The 13,129-nt window shown below is 40.7% G+C and overlaps 1 long non-coding RNA gene across 3 annotated transcripts; it reads left to right on the plus strand.

Moving 5' to 3' along the window:
* The first annotated feature begins 2,432 nt into the window (after positions 1-2,432).
* On the plus strand, positions 2,433-12,918 carry LOC136012683 (uncharacterized). 3 transcript variants are annotated; one of them, XR_010611897.1, is made up of 4 exons: positions 2,433-2,510; positions 6,125-6,781; positions 8,697-8,818; positions 11,220-12,918. It is a non-coding gene; the product is annotated as an uncharacterized LOC136012683 (long non-coding RNA). The 3 variants fall into 3 exon arrangements; XR_010611896.1 differs by having other exon boundaries at positions 2,445-2,510; positions 6,110-6,781; XR_010611898.1 differs by lacking the exon at positions 2,433-2,510 and adding an exon at positions 4,559-4,667.
* The last annotated feature ends 211 nt before the right edge of the window (positions 12,919-13,129 follow it).

Below are 13,129 nucleotides of genomic sequence, written 5' to 3' on the forward strand. Positions count from 1 at the left end.
AGCCTGCTTGCACAAGCACTAAAGCATAATAGCAGGCACTATGCCCATACTGGAGAGTCTACACTGAAAGAAGGATTATGAGGCATAAGCTGTGTGGAAGTGATTCTTGTCCTCCCCTGCAAATAGAGGAGAGGCTCTCGCAGGTCTTGTTCTTCCCCAAGTCCATCCTGAGTGATGTGCTTCTTCCCCTTTCTGAAGTCACTCTTGTTTACAACTTATTCTCGAACTGAGGGGTTCTTTTTAAGGGGAGTGGAAAAAATGGAACTGGTTTCTTATTCCAGTGAGGAATCCATTTGCCATGGTATCTCTCCATCATTTTCCCATCTCTGTCTTTCCATCAGAGGATGATTCTAGTTAACATGAGTAGACTGTCTCTGCCTCCTTCCACTAATGTCTGCCCACTGATAGCCCTTGGGCTGTGAACCCTCAGGACAGGGCATATACACCCTGGAAGATATGGAACACCATAGGCCCCTGGAAGCCTGGAAATAATTTAACAGTGAGGACCTGGAACAGACTTAACGCTGGAGTATTGGTGGGACACAAACAGCTTAAAAAGAGTTGGTATGCAAGGGACCAGAATTACCAAGAAGGTCCTGCCTATTCCCTATTCTTAAGAGCAAGAATGCAAAAATGCTAAATGCATGATATAAAATGAAAGAGGATGAAGAGGCTTAAATGGAGAGAGAGGAAAAGTGAGAGAAAGAAAGAAGGAGTAGAATAATTTTGGGGAAATTTTCAATGGAGTATTTTAAAAAAGAGCAAGTAAAACTTTTAATAAAATTTGTTTTGGGTTCAAACACTCATTTTGCACCATTATAAAAAGACTGAATGTGGAGAGATATTTGGGGAACAAGCTGTGCATATACACGTAGTGACAGAAGTTTATACTGACAATGCTTCTATTATTTGGGTTCCAGAAGAGTTCAAAATTCTAATAAACATTCTGCATAATGGTTTAAAAGCTAGTAAATAACTTAGCAAGCTGAATGCACTAGGATAAACTAAAGCTAGAAGTTTGTTCTTTCAAGGCAAGATGCAGAATGAAGAGTTTCCTCCAGTAAGGGAAGGCTTGTCTCCTCATAAGCACTCCAGAGCAACAGTGATAAGCTGTGCAGTGGTTTGTGCAAACCAACAGATTCAGTGTTAGTTCAGCAACAAATGACAATTGTGCAAATGAAGTGAGTGTCATCAAAACCACTAAAATCTTTTAGGCAGCATTTGGTGTGAAAGGGTGGAGAGAGGTCATATATGTCAATGTCATCAGGACACATAAGAGTTCCTGGGATCCCAGCCAGGTTGGAGGCAATTTTTTGATAGTATCTAGAGGCTGAATCTAACTCTGAGGACATTCATTCACAATGAAACCAGCCTTTATGAAAGTCAGGTTGTTTTATTTATACATATCTAGAGTCACACCGCATCCACAGTAATCTTGCTGTGTTGTGATCCCACCATTCATACTCAAATCAAACCATCAAGGTATGTACAAGGAATTCTGTAATTTCATGGTGTTTTTTAAGTGTTTGTAAGGGTGTTACATATATTTCTTTCATGTAGTCTGCCTTCTATAGAGAAATATGTGTTCACTAGAGATACTTGTTACAGTGACTAAGCCTATGAGACCAGGGAACGTTGGGAATGCCAGAAAAAAGACCACTAATTGTTAAAAATCAAACATTTTTTTTTAAAGAAGTTGCCCATCTTGTGTGGCAGATAACAGAGAAATTTCATTGCAACAGCAAATCAAAGTGGGTACATTAAGATTGTCTAATCAGGCTTAGACAAGAGATGTTGTAATATTATTGTATTACTGCCAAAACTGTAGCAAGGGTGGGGTAAGAGAGGCACCAATTGAAGAAAACAAGTCCAAGTCCCCAAAGGAATGGCTGCTGCAGGTGTAGAATGATGTGAAGGTGATCAGGAGGCAGCTACAGATGAAAGCAGCATGGCAGGATATAAAGGAGGGGAATCCAGAGGAAAGGGAGCTGCCTCGAAATATCCTGCTACCATTCTGCAAGGTGTATAGTATTGTGTAACAATAAATTCAACTCTTTGATGTGCAAATGAAAAGCGTGCATCAGTAAGCTGCTCCAGCATAGACCAGGTTGGGTATTTTAATGTGGACAACTGTAAAAGCAGCTTTTTCCATTTTAGGTAAAATTGATCTGGACTCATCTGCCCTTCAACCATCAAGCATATAGCAAAGGGCATTGCATCAGCTTGAAAAATCATTTAAGCTAAATAGTATTTCTTTCTTTCATGTATAGTATTGTGGTGTTATCAAAAGGGATGACTGGAGATGAGAATTGCAGGTAGCAGGCTGCTGGTCACTTAGGCACACAGAAAAGTATTTGCCTCAGGTGGCTTCACTCATCTATGAAATGGGTGATTAATCAAAGCTAGTCACCTGCCCTCCTTGATGAGTTAGTGAAGAGAGATGGGTGGCCATCTCCCCATTCCTATGTATGGCTGCTCAGGCTGAGCATACCAGCTTGCACCTCTGCCAGGTAGGAAAAGTTCAGAGTCTCTTCAGTGTCAGAAATGATGTGAATGATGGGCAGGTGTGGTCCTGCCAGTGGGCTCTGACTGGTGCGACTGGCTGAGATAGACGCACCTTCATGTGTCTCGGTGAGAGAGGAGCCTGTTTTCAGATGCAACGGTCTGTGCTCTAGCAGCAGGGAGCTTGCTGTTTGCCACTGCAGGGGAGATGGGGCTGGGAGTGTGGGTGATGGCAATGCAGCTGGGGGGGGGTTTGTGCTAAAAGGAAAGGTCTCAAAGCCGTCTCCTAAATCATAAACTGAGATTGCAAGGCTGGCCATTAAAAAGGATAAAAAAGATTTGCTTCCATTTGTAAATGCAGCATCAGTCCAGCAACAACCACTGAGAAATGGTAAATACTGATCCTGAATACTGAGCCTTTATACCCAGTCACTGTGTTTTGAACAATAAATGAATTGCTGTACATTCATTCATGCTAAGGGTTATTTGGCCAAAAGAAATATATCATAGATGACCCTTTTTTGCCCAGGCGGATGTACACTGGACAGTTATTTTGTGTAGAAAAAATAGCTAGTGTATAATTTTCAAAATGTAGAGAACTTTAAGGACTGGCTTTCTCTTCATTGGCAGATACAGAGTCTTTTCACGTTATATGAATTATGTCAGGTTCTACAGGAGACATTAAATCTATTCATGCGATGTTTTACAACATTTTACTGTCTTCTAACAATGTAAAATATACTTGGTGTTGATGAAATCCTGCACAACATTTTGATACTACAGGAAAATAAACAGGTAATTAATAAATTTTAGTTTTCATGTATGTCTGTATTACATTTGTGATGGACATGTCGCTTAGAATACTTTTAGGCTGGACTTTGTGTTTAAATAGCTTCAGCTCTGTCCTCATTCTAAAGCCTTTTAAAATACTTCACTACCACTGAGCTCATTCAGGGGAGATCAATAATCTCAGTGCTTCATAAGTATTTCTCCAGTCTAAGCACAATTAAGATAATAATTCTCAAGTCTGAATAACTCTTTAGAGCATATTTTCATACTCTATGGAGTTATGAAATAATTCATAGATAACAGCTTTCATGAAGTACTTGCTGACGTTTTAATCCCAAGTTGTCATTATGAGCAGGACATGCCTCTTAGAGATAGTGCAACTGGGACACTGCCCAGGTGATTTATAACTTGGCCCGCATTCCTCTTGCTGGGATTTTCATCTGATGTTCATGAAAAGGACAGTGACAGGCATAATTCTGTAGTAACCGCCAAAGAAGCTGTATTCAGTGACATCTGCACCCCTGCTCCTCAGGTGACATGGGTTTACGATAAGGAAAAAGCCAGGGAAGTGGTGCTCGATGGGGTGTTTTATATCATCAGGGAAGTGCATTTTGTAAGGGCTTTGAAAGATGATTAATAGCATTAAGGAAAAAAAACAACTAAACAAACTACAACTTATTATACCTTTTATATGCTGATCAAGGAACCTGCTGGCAAAGGCTTTTTGTTTTAATCAGCGCCTTTTGTTTCCTTCCACCCTGGTTGCGAGGTTCATGCCATGGCACGGGAGCTGGGATGTCTGCTCAGGGCTGTCTCACTGCATGGCTGGCAGGAGGTGCTGATACTAAGTTGAAACCAATTCTACCTTGCCTTTGGAAATCAGATGCATAGATATAATTATGCTAATCAGTGGAGTTATGCCCCTCCCACTTTTCCCATCACTTCCAGCTGCAGCACTTTTATTGTAACTGAAGTAGTATTATGCCACAGTAATATTAATTTTCCATAATACCCCCCACAGTTGGTGTCTGTCTTCATAACTCAGGGCCCCCTTTCACAGACGACTCATGTAATAGTCAATGTTATTAATTTATTACAATACTGCCTGCAATTCCAATTTTTACAGTGTTTCTACATTGCTCACAGATTTAAGATCTGGAGCCACTCATGTTACCTATTAGTCGAGCAAAATAATTGGAAGCGTTAGTATAACTATTGTTTTGTAGGGCCCCAGGCCATGGCATTGCATGCTGGAGAGTCAGTGGAGCCTCCTGTCCCATCTAGGTGACTTGGAGCTTCCCAGCCAGCCTTCATCTGGTCCAGGAAGCACCTTTCTTCATGAGCAGTCCCACAGGCTGTGATGGAGTGACTCTGAGGTACGCCTCCATGCCACATGAGTCAGGACACCAGAATGTGCCCCTTAGGTGCTAATTAAAGTCCACTTCACACACAGGAATATACTTCCAATTAACATAGTAGCCCTGGATTGCAATGTGGGATGTGGAGAAGAGCAGAAGCTATTGCAGAAAAAAAGTAATTAAGAGTGTTTAAATGACAAGGCCCTCGTGACTAGTCTATGTCGTTGTATGAATTATCCCACAGTAACCCAGCTCCAAGTTCCAAACCAGATGCTCATGTGAAGGTTTTTCCAGGACTTCCAAGAGCTGGGCTTCACAACAGTCCGAAAATCTGAGAAATTTGGGCTTTTTCGGTTTCCTCACTCTTGAGCTTCCCATGTCACTGCATGGTAAGGAGCCAGAGCTATTAGCTGTTCAAAGACGTTAAGGAAGAATTTGTAAAGGACAAGCAAACATGTCATTTAGAATGCTGCCCTGGGGAAAATATATATATATATATATATATATATATATATATAAATTCACAAATCTCCCTCCATGGAAAATCTCAAAGTTTATTATTTTGTTTTGGAATGACTTCTCATTTTGGAATTTCACTTGAAATACAGATTCAAAAAGTCTGCCAATTCAAGTCTCAGTGGTGATTCAGCTCTTACTCATCCATAAAATTCATAACTTTATGTCCTGTTTCTTAGTTCATAGAGGTTTATCATCAGTTTATCATTACCATTCCTCATCTTTCTTCAAATGCTATCCAAAGCTCTCTTCAGGAGAGAAATAAGGAGCCTGTCTGTCTGAAAGACTGTGCTGATGCCCAGAATGTTTATTTTTCTACTCAGAAGTAATGTATTTTGCTTTTTATTCCACTTTATTTACGGAAATACTGTAACAAGCCCCTCCATCATTTTGAACCTAAAAACTGTGAATGCTGTACCAAAGATCCACTTTAACGAGAAAACCTGTGCCATCAAGTGGTCCCCCATGTGCCCAGGACATTTGCAAGCAATAATCCCACTCCATTTTCTGCAGCTACTTACATTGGCTTCAGATGCACTTAAATTCCATACCTCTTGTAGTGGTCTTGTAATGAGTATTTATATAAAGCTGTCATCACACTATGTACATAATTTGTGGCCCATGCCAGGAGAATGAGGGGTCTCAATACCAAAGAAAGTCTTGAATTTAGCCATAAAAGCAAGCACAAAAAGCAGTTTAAGATGTAACAAACTAGCAAAAGGGTTTTGGCACTTACAGTTCATATTCTTTTTTGCTAAATCGTTTACTTTTACAAGTATTTAAACAAGCACATGGTGACAGGCACACAACTTTTGAGTAGCTTCGTGTTTGATACTGTCATCCTGTGACAATGCTAAACACAGAAAATGCTGTTGCCTCCAACAGCAAACAAGATGCTTTTTGAGTAAGCAGCTACAGAAAGCTCTGCTTTCCTTTCCTCACAGGGATTCCTCTTTCAGGTCTTCTGAAATCAGACTCAAAGAAGGCCCTGTTCCACTGCTGGACACAAAGCATAAAAAAGCAGCACCAGAATCTTGCCAAAAAGCATCTGGTTTTGAAAAGGATCATCACCATCCTGGAATACAGAAGGCAGGACAACCAGGTCTTGGTTAAACACATTAAACTGAGGGATCATGACTGATAGGCTGAATGAGAACAGCCCATGAGCCCAGAACAAGATAAAAGCACATTTCCCCTCCTCTGCAGCCCACATACCTGGATGGATCATCATGTGTAGCAAGAAAATCAGAATTATCTTGCACTACTCTAACAGAATCTTCTCTTTTAGTTGTTTTGATACTACATTTGCTTTGCTTTACCTTATCTGGTGATTTCTACCACTGAAGAAACTTATACTTGGAATGCACAAATATACCATTGGAATTTATTGGGAAGGGAAGAGATTGATAAAAGTGTTAAGTGATAAAGCTTTAGAAGAAGTTAACATCTGAGAATGAAGAACCTGTTACAAAACCACAATGTATAGTATCTATTCCTGAAAACCTGCCTATTTGATCAGTCTGCTGAAAAACATGTGAAAATGTAAATGGGAGTGACTGTCAGCATCTCCACGACACAGAGTAACAGCAATAAGATACCTAAGAGTCTACTTTGAGGTAAGGCATTGTGTTTGGAAGAGGATGCCTGGTTTCATTCTGAGAAGGGATGCTGGGCCTACAGCCCATTTCATTATATTGTTATAAGCTGTTCTCTCCTTTTCATTCTTTACAGACAGGGTCCTCTACCACCAACAGTTTCATGAATGGAAGGCTGTAGGAACTGCATTTGTTTTCAAGACTTGCTGCTAAGGGCCAGCAATAATAAGGGCTGACAGGAATAGCTGGATAAAATGGCCAAGAGACAGAAACATAATAGATTTTATATATAAATAGGATGGCACTTAAGAGCTCCAGCTCTTGGCAATGAGGGAATGTGCAAGGTGATTATAGCTCTTGTTATGGCAGAGGTCTTCCCTTCTCAGTACCCACAGGTGGCTATTCAGTGCTTTCACATACCTGCAGCACTGTGCAAATTACCATCCTTTGCTGGGAAATCCCTTTCATTTGCATTGAATTAGGTCATTGTCCAGTTGCTTTTCCCATAAGCACAGGAAAAATCATAGATGCCTAGAAAAAGAGAAAGGACGCTTCCTATTTCCAAAAGGAGCAGAGGCTGGCAAGTAGAACATCTGAGAAATGACACTAAGCACAAAACAATCCTGCTCTTCTACTTTTAACACATTTTTCTTATTTGTACTGATATGTGCTGCACAAAAGATAATCCCACTCAATATAAGTATGACCGCAGAACCAGTCAAAGACAACAAAATATATACAGCTGCATATTAAAAATGACAGGCACAGAGTAGCCCCACAGAGGTGGCTTCATACATTAATAAGGGAAGAAGAGTGGCTGCTTGCATCTCTCTGCTGCTGGCTTGCTGAAGCTGTGGGTGTTGACGTGGTGTCAGAGGCAGGAGCATAGGGCTCCCAAATAGCACTTAGCTCCTAATCTTGCCAAATTGCTTTACAAACATGAAGCCAATCTCATGGCAGCATGGAGAGGTAGGTGTTATCTCCTCTGCCCTAAGTCAACTTGTGTGGGACACACATGGAGTCACCATGGCAGGGCCAGAGAGAGAATAAAGAAATGCCTGATTTTTTTGCCATATCATAGAATCATCTAGAATCACAGAATGGTTTGGGTTGGATGGGACCTTGAAGATCATCTAGTTCCAACCCCCTGCCATAGGCAGGGACGCCTTCCACTACACCAGGTTGCTCAAAGCCCCATTCAACCTGGCCTTGAACACTCCTGCTGTGGTTTTCTGCCCTGTCTTACCTCCTGAGCAACACTGAGCAAGCCGTGATCTATTAACTATCTATTTATTAGATATACTAATAGCTCTTTATTGAAACCATCCCTAACTACTGGCCCCATTTGTTTACTCAAAAACTGAATAGCAAAATTTGCCCTGAACACCATGAAAGCCAGACAGTGACTTAAATGTAGCCACTTCAGTCCAATACTGAGGAACATCTAGCATTTAAGGACTATTTTATTGCCAGTAAGTTCTTGTTGCCTACTATGGCTTCCAGCAGACTTTCCCTCTCAGACTGTAAAACATCATTCATATGACTCTCTGCAACTGGCAGTGGCACATGCTAGTCTAACAAATCAGAAAAATGTATTTTCCAGCTGTTTTTGCCAAGCAGCGAAGCAAGTCCACCAGCAGCAAAACGGGTGCTTGTGTAACCAGCCTCAGTTAACTGGGGCTGGGTGTACATATTATTATTTTTAAATATTTAATTAATGTTTATAAGAACCTCCCACAGGTTCTTAATGCTCCATGTTGCACTTGAATTGCCCTTCATAGATGAGAGTCTAAAAGAACAAGCCCCGTACTCATTTTGGAGCAGGGAGACTGTAAAATGTAAAAACCCATGCAGCACTATTTCTTACGCTTTTAATGTAGCTCCTGTTTTACAAGTGCCTCTCTCGAGCTGTTAAACACCAGCTGTTTTCTTACAGGCACCACAGGAGAAGGGAGACTTGAAAACACATTACTGGAAGATGAGATGACCTCAGGGGGCTTCTTCCATGCAGAAGAGGATGCCAGGGAGCAACTTATGGGAGGGAAAGGAGAGAATGAGGTATACTCACAGACACCACAGATCAAAGGGCTGCAAGAAATGTAACCTACTGACATTAAATCTTAATCTTCCTGATGGGTGTTTGCCTAGTAAGCCACAATTTGTTGATTTTCAGTTCAGTTCAGAGTTAGTTAGTTTTTTTTTAATGTGAGCTGTAGGACTTGCTTGAATTAATGCATTCCTCAGCTCAGTAACTGCAGCTGAAGCAGAAAATACCTCTTGGAAAAGTCTTTCATTTTGATTTTGAAGTTATTAGTGAAGAAGAAATCTTGGGCAAATTGTCCAGGGGATATTTTCCTTTCCAGCTAAGACAGTTTAAAAGATTTATCAGGATGACTCTGAGAAGCTTGTGTCATCCTTTAGACTTGTTTTTCACACTGCGTCTTCCTTCTTGTTTATTGCTTGAATGGCATTTTCATAAACATTGCATTTATCTCTGTGTATTCTTAGCCTGCGCTGCACAAACTACATGGCTGTCATAAATGACAGGACTGCAGCTGAAGACAGCAGCAATAACATCAGGCTCTGCAGGCAGAGTCCTATTTTTAAATCTTTGCTTTGTTGAGAGGGGAGGGGGTTTCCTGTGAATGCAATGAAGTGGCGGTTGACTGCATACTGCAAATAATTTCTTATGCAAATTTTACCCAAGGTTGTGCTTACAGTTCTATTATAGCTCTGAATGGATAAAATAAAGTCAGCCATACAGGGGCAGTTCATTCGAAATAAAAAAGAAGTCATATTTCATCTTCATGACAAAAAGAATAAAATAACCCTCTCCAGAGAAACAGGCACATAAAAATAATGAACCATCTGCAATGTGTGCAGCACAGCTCTAACCCATCTAAGCCAGAATCTATAGGAAGCTGTGGGAACCTCCCTGTAACCATTGGTGTGCACTGCACCAGGCCCATGGTGCTACCAAGAACCTCAATTCTATTGCTGCTCCCCAACTGCAGGAGTGCTAAATTTCTGCAGATTGCTATAGCAAAGCAGTGAGATGTTCATGTCTTCTAAGTCCTGCAACAAGCTTTTCAAGACCTTATTACACCACTCAAGAAACAGTGGGGAACCATACTCTAAAATAAAGCTTAATTTCATCATTCAATCTTTCTGATAAATGCAATGAGGTTTAGTCATTCATTATTATCCAGCAAAACTGGATTAAAATGTGCCCACCACTGAAATCACAACAAGGCTTTTACGTTAATATCAGGAATAAACAGACCAGTCATTTCTTTCAGGTCTGAAAATATATGTGCTGCAGTCAAAAAAATGATTATAAAAGCTAATTAGCTCAGTACAGTTAATTGATGTGTTCTGTGGCATCCTTAGAATTTAAATTCTGTAATTTTAAGTCATACATTAACTAAAATTAAGAAACATTTTAATTCTTAATTCCATTAAGCATGTGCTGTATTTTAAGCATGAGGGAGCCTGAAATTCACAGTAGGCATTTAATGAATAATCAGATCTAGAAGACATAATTTATCATAGCCACAGAAACAGCTTGGTAAAAACCAAGCCTGTCAAGTTAATTAAATAAGTCTGAATATACTGGATGGTGAGAAGATTTGCTGGCATTTGTGGGGTTTAGGGGCTCTGTTGGTTTTTTCTTTAAAATTTATTTTGAGATACAGAAAAAAAAAGAGGCAAGGTCTACAGAATATAGAATTATGAAAGTTGACAAAAACTGTACTTAAATATTTAGTACCTACTGGAGGCACTTCATGCATTTCATACAAAAAATACCCACTTAGAAAACTCAGTCAATATTTAACAGTGTATTTTCATAAATGGCTTAGCCTTACAACCCTTTAACCTGATGAGTCATTCCAGATCATGCTAGAGCTTACTCATGAGGAAGAATGTAATTCTTGGATCCTTAGCTTCTGACCTCACAATGCATGATGCAAACTACTACCACGAGTGAGAAAACTAAGTGCAGTATCAGGATACTGGAATCTCCTGATGAAAGAGCCAGAGCTCTTGTGCTCCTTCACAAGTAGCTCCCGCTGCCTGCTGACTACCATCCCTATCTATGTGAAAAAATGTTCAAGTGCATCAAGCGCTTGCAAGACCCAAGCCATAGTGTGTTGCCTCCTTTAGGGTCTAGTCTGGCAGCGTGCTGAGTCCCCTCCAAATCAGCTATGTACCTCCTAACTTTCATTGATGGCTTTTTTAGAGGGTTGGCAGTGCCAGCAACTGCCTTCCAAAAACTGAAATCCTTACCTTAACATAGATCACAAGATGGTTATGTGTCTGCTTCCCTCCAGACACAGACAGATACACATGGATGCACCCATGCATACTATATATACATATACTTATGGGTATATGGGTGTATGCATACGTAGGTATATACATGTGAAAGGTGGGTTTATCTGCTTTCTTATTTTTTCAGGCTTCAGGATCCCTGCTGTTTCAAATACTTCCATGATGGCTGCCAACAGGAGGGGAAGGACAAGAGGGAAGAATCTCGTAAAATCCCATGACTCAGGAAGCTGGGGTTCAAGATAAAACCTTGTTACTCATGAAGAACCTGTGAACGTTGGCAGGGACTGAACCAATCCCACAGCACAGGTTAGCAATGCTTAACAGGTTTCCTACTTTGAACTTTTGTATTTTGAGGTATATTTTTGTTACTACAAAAAAGCAGCTAAATAAGAACCTTGGTCTTGGTATTTCTGTGACATTAAGAAGCTGTCATCATTTCAGTATTATTGATATTTCAGAGTAGTAATTGACTACCCACTATTTCACCAAAAATGATATTTTGGTGTGACTGCAGGTAGAGGTTTTACCCCTGGCTGGAAGTTTCTTGCTACACAGCAAAAGGTATGTTTTGAGGGTTTGTCCCAAGTCAATCTCCTGACACCAAATTGCCGTGTTTCTAGTAGAACCATGTGGTCATAAAACCTTTCTGCAGCTGTTGCCTTTGCAGTGGACCTTGTCCAGATCCTCCCTCCCAGCATGAAGAATGTACCAGAAGATATATTGCAGCCTGGGATTTTCTATTCTACAGATAAGTTTTCTGCTGGGATCAGAACTGACAGTGAACTCTAATGCCTTTTTATGCTCTTTCCTTGTAATATCTTCCTTACTGCAGACTCTTCCCAGTTTCAGAGGAGACTACAATGCTGGGCTGATGAGTGGTACTTACTCACAAATGCACTCCCAAGGCAGAGCATTTACTCCTATTCTTCCACCACTTAACAGCCAGGAGCTGCATTAGTAAATAAAGCAAGTGCTGAGCCTGGAGGTTAAACATCCTGCTGGAAAGTCAGCAGTTTTAGTCATGGTGTAAAATCTCCCATGACGGCATTCCTTTCTGAAACCTGATCCCGAAGAGAACAGCTTACAGAGCTGAAGAGACGCCAGGCAATGATCTACGGCCCTGGCCTTCCTGAAATGTATTCCTCCCCAGCATCTGTAAGCTCTCAAGTCATCCGTGTAGTCCTCACGTATGTGTAATACATCCTTGAGCCATGACTTTTTCTCCTGTGGTTCAAAGCTGTGTTTTCATGTGCCTCTGAGCACTTTAACTAGGCACAGTGTTGGGATACAGATCCAAACAAAATAATTCTATATCAGCTTTCCTGGTTTTAGAGCATAGTTTATGCCCTGCTTGGCTGAATGAATGGAAGCATTTGGGAATCACCCCCAACAAACTTCTGGTAAACTGGAAGTCTGAATGCTACAGCTAAATCCGGGCAATCGTGTGAGTATGAGCGTAATCAGGACCATACATCTGAAGCGTGTCTTCAGCAGTTTCCGGGAAGTTTGGATCTGTCACAAGAACTGCAAAAGTTTTAAAACTCTTTCTGTTCAAACCTGTTATTAAGTACAGCAAAATTGTTTCTAGCTAAATATATCTATAAATCTTACTGATTTGGGGGCTTTTCTTCCAGATTTTGGAACTGGGGTGGGGGAAAGAGGAAGAGAGAGGACTTCTCCTTGGAAACTTAGGCATTCAGTCTTTGACCACAATTAATCTGATTTCCAAATAAATTGTAGCCTAAATCATAAATCAAGTAAAGCATCAGAAGTAATTTTTGTAAGAGATTCCAGTGCTGAAATGTTCGGTCTGTGTAGAGTTTGGGATGGATGTACCATGTTCAGGACTTTCAGCCAACCCCTGAAATTAATGTGCACTTTTTCCATATGAGTTGTTATGCCATAAATTCAATCTCACCCTTGAAATCACAAGTTGCACAGAGAGCAAAGCAGCACTCAGAAACACAAGGCAGCTCGTCTGCACGGGATCTGGCTGGCTGCATATTGGAAAGGCATGCTGTCTCCAGGTGACTTATT

The sequence above is a fragment of the Lathamus discolor genome, chromosome 4 (genome assembly GCF_037157495.1).
Source record: "Lathamus discolor isolate bLatDis1 chromosome 4, bLatDis1.hap1, whole genome shotgun sequence".
NCBI classification, from domain to species: domain Eukaryota; kingdom Metazoa; phylum Chordata; class Aves; order Psittaciformes; family Psittacidae; genus Lathamus; species Lathamus discolor.